Source organism: Taudactylus pleione, unplaced genomic scaffold, assembly GCF_031769625.1.
Source record: "Taudactylus pleione unplaced genomic scaffold, aTauple2 ptg000010l, whole genome shotgun sequence".
NCBI lineage: Eukaryota > Metazoa > Chordata > Amphibia > Anura > Myobatrachidae > Taudactylus > Taudactylus pleione.
Genome location: NW_028284413.1, coordinates 10,112,292 through 10,116,426, shown reverse-complemented (window position 1 = coordinate 10,116,426; position 4,135 = coordinate 10,112,292). Strand labels below are relative to the sequence as shown.

Below are 4,135 nucleotides of genomic sequence, written 5' to 3'. Positions count from 1 at the left end.
GTCCAGCCTTTCATGCCACCACCCCAGTCCAGCCTGCCCTGTGCCCTCCCAGTCCAGCGTTCCTAGCCCTGTGCCCCCCATGTCCATCCTTCCCTGCACTCTGTACCCCCATTAAGGTCCGGGGGGGAACCACAATTTACCGGGCCCCACAATTCTTGATGGTAGCCGCAGTCTGTAACAGCCGCAACCCCCTGCCGCTGGCCAACCGCGACAATTCCCTCCAGAGCGTGCATTGCTGGCTGATAACAGACGCCACCCCCCATGGGCCACCATAGCTTGCACTGCTGCCGCAGCCCCCCATACGCAGCTCCACTCAGCTGGGTGATGTATTGCTCCTCCCTCTGTCTTAACTCCTGATCGAAGCAGCGGTAAGGTGGCACATGCCGCAGCCTAATATTATTTTCACGATGAACTTGTAAAAGAACATACTTTAGTATATTGCTTTATACTAGTAGAGTATACAGTAGGCCTGATTCAGCACAGATCACAACAGCAACAGCGTATGCAGACAGTCGATTGTTGCGTATTGTGCAGCTTTGTGATAATGCAGACTACGTAAAGCCATAGCAGAGTGAGTGCCAGGTAGTCAGCATTTGGGGGGGGAGGAGAAACGCAGGCGTGCCTGTCCTTTTAAACACAATTGCACGGGCTTGTATAAATTAGGCACTGCAACAGCATACACGGCTTGTGTACTCACTGCATGCGACGAGGTTAGCAATTAAGGTCAGACCTGCTGTAATTGTGCATGAGGGTCTGATGTTCCCAATATATACGCAGCACTGGAAGGTATTACGGATGTGAGATAGGGGTAGTGGGCGTCTCTATGCTGGCCGTTAGCATATTTTTGCAGCAGACCTGCATGTGCAATCGCACTAGCGATCCATAGTGAAGCAGTCCAAGTGCAAACGGTGAGATGAAAAAATGGATGCATGACGCGCCCCCGTTTTTTTTGTTGCCACACCCCTCATGACACAGTCACACCCCTCATTATGCATTGCCACGCCCAATTTTATTGTGCATCCCCATACCTCCACTTCAAATTTTCCACTTCGACCACTGTGTATATGTATATATATGTATAGATATATATTCAACATTGGATATAATAAGGATTATCGCTTCTAAGATACCATTAATAATAGATTAATATTTTGACAGACACAGTGGGCTGATTTGAATCACTTTTCTATCATTAGTTTATTTTTAAATATTTTGATTTAAATTAAGGAGTCTACATCCTGTCACTTCTATTTGGAGACGGAACCAGTTCCGCCTCCTTTGACTCACCTAACCCCCGACGCCACAGGGAGGCTCCATTTGCCGAGCGCCTGCTGAGATTTTGTACCAGTGGATGCCCGGCTCCCTCCCTGCAGCGCCACCCGGAGGCTGGAGCTCACTCAAGTGTGTGCAGTGCACTATGGGAGAAGCATCATGACGTCATGACATCTCTTCCATAGTTCAGACTGAGGAGTAGCCAGGCGGACCAGGGGGACAGACGGCAGCGGACACAGGAGCGGGTTCTAAGGTAAGTATTAGTTGTTATTTTTTGTTGTGTAAGCGGCTTCACAATAGGGGACAATACTACAGGAGGCATTACTCAGCAGGCACTACTACTGGGGGCATTACTCAGGAGGCACTACTACTGGGGACATTACTCAGGGGCACTACTACTGGGGACATTACTCAGGGGCACTACTACTGGGGACATTACTCAAGGGACATTACTATTGGTGGCATTACTCAGGGGGTCTTACTAGGGGCACTTCTACTGGGGGAATTACTCAGTTGGCACTACTACTGGGGGTATTACTATTGGGGCACTACTACTGGGGGCACTACAACAGGGTGAATTACTACTAGGGGCACTACTATTGGGGGCACTATTACAAGGGGATTACTATGGGGCATTGCATAGGAGGCACTGCATAAGGGGCACCACTCCTGGGGGCACTGCATAAGTGGGGCTCTGCATAAGGGGCACTACTACTGTGGGCTCTGCAAAAGGGGTACCACTACTGTGGGCTCTGCAAAAGGGGCACTACCACTGTGGGCACTGCATAAGGGGCACTACCACTATGTGCATTGCATAAGGTGCACTGCCACTGTGGGTACTGCATAAGGGGCACTACCACTACTGGGGGGCACTGCATAAGGGGCACCACTACTGAGGGCACTGCTTAAGGGGCACTACCACTACTGTGGGCTCTGCATAAAGGGCACTATCACTGTGGACACTGCATAAGGGGCACTACCACTACTGTGGGCACTGCATAAGGGGCACCACTACAGGGGGCACTGCATAAGGGGCACTACCACTACTGTGGGCACTGCATAAGGGGCACTACCACTACTGTGGGCTTTGCATAAGGGGCACTACCACTGTGGGCACTGCATAAGGCGCACTACCACTACTGGGGGCACTGCATAAGGGGCACCACTACAGTGGGAATTATGTGTAAGGGGTACGACTACAGTGGTCATTATATGTAAGGGGCACTACTACTATGTGCATTGTATAAGGGGCACTACTACTGTGGGCATTGTGCAAAAGAGGCACTGCTGTGTGTCATACATGAATAAGAGACACTACTATGTGGCATAATGTGACTCAAGAATGTGCTACTCTGTGGCATAATTTGTATCAGGAATACTATTATGTGACCACGCCCATTTCTTTTGAGACCACACCCATTTTTGGTGTACGCCTACGGCGCTCGCTGTCCCTTTATTGACATTGTACTGAGGGGGGGGTGAGTTCCGCCACTTCTCTAGGACCACTTTAAGCACTGCTTGAGTCTTTTGTGCACCACACTATGGGCCAAATGTAATGGGGTGTGAGTTTATTCGCACATATGGTTTCGTATCTAATCGCATGTTTTTTTATTGTGAATATCACTCATTTCGCCAATGTGATAGGTCGCCATATTTCAGCCCCATACCCTGATCGCATGTGACGTCTCGCGATGAAACTCCCTGGAAAAGGCGCGAAATTTAGACCAACCAAAATGCGATTTCATTTCAGTAAGCATACTGACTCAAAGAGAAACCCCCATTGGCAGTGCCAAGTCCCATGACTTAGGCATCACACACACTATATAAACCCCATAGCCACCATTTTGTGCTTTGATAGGGAGTGCGGAGCTGAGTGAATGACAGTAGAGGTGTGGTCTGCAGACACAGGGATGCAGCATGGCAAGCAGGAGAGCTGGGGGAGCTCAGCAGAGGCTGGAGGAGGAGGAGGATCCGAAGGTGATTGTCAGGCAGAGTCACAGTCATCAGGAGGAAGGTTTGTCTGACCAGGAAGCACAGGAGGAGGATGATGATACACAGGTGGAGGAGCAAAATGAGGGGGAGGAGGAAGAGGAGGAGGCTGAGTCTGCTGGTCCATTGCCTGGGAAGATGCGCTGTGGGCGCAATATACACTTCACCTATGATGAAAATTCTGCACTGGTACATGCTATGGTACCAGTCTTCACACGTCTCCTGGGAGAACGTGCACACTGTACCCCACTGGGCAGAAAGAAACAAATGGTGCTCAGCATCACAGAAGCTGTTAATGCTGTCAGTAGCTGCAGACGTGAAGTTTACAAAGTTAAAAAACATTTCAACTAAATCAAACGTGTGTTAAAGGAGAAAATGGCGGATGAAGTTAAGCAGTCCCGCAAGACCGGTGGTGGGCGTCTCATCCCCATACACTACACATCTTATGAACAAGAGTTGAAACAGATAATTCCACCAGAAATCCTACCCGGAACTCAGACTGAGTATACAGACAGACCTCCAAATCCAGCCCCTATTGGTGAGTAACATAACAGTACTAAAATTTTTATACAACAAACCAAATTTTGCAAATGGAATCAGGATAGAAAAAGAGAGATATGTAGAGAGTCCCAATTTTACAAGAAAAAGAAAACCAGACATTCCAAGAGAGGAGGAAAGAGGAAACAAGGTCATGAAATTAAACCGCAAGTAAACACAGGTATATTTAACTTATACGTTTGCTCCTGCTAAAAAGCTGAATGGATTTTCTGTATTTTTGGACACGAATAGGTATATTAGGAACCTCACACTAAAGAGACATTTTTTGAAACAAGGTCCCCAATGTAATATTAAAAGTGAAATTAATGAAACGGGT

General features: G+C 48.3%; 1 pseudogene; it reads left to right on the top strand.

The window, feature by feature from the left end:
• Positions 1-3,189: 3,189 nt before the first annotated feature.
• LOC148542687 (uncharacterized) lies at positions 3,190-3,807 on the top strand (annotated as a pseudogene).
• The last annotated feature ends 328 nt before the right edge of the window (positions 3,808-4,135 follow it).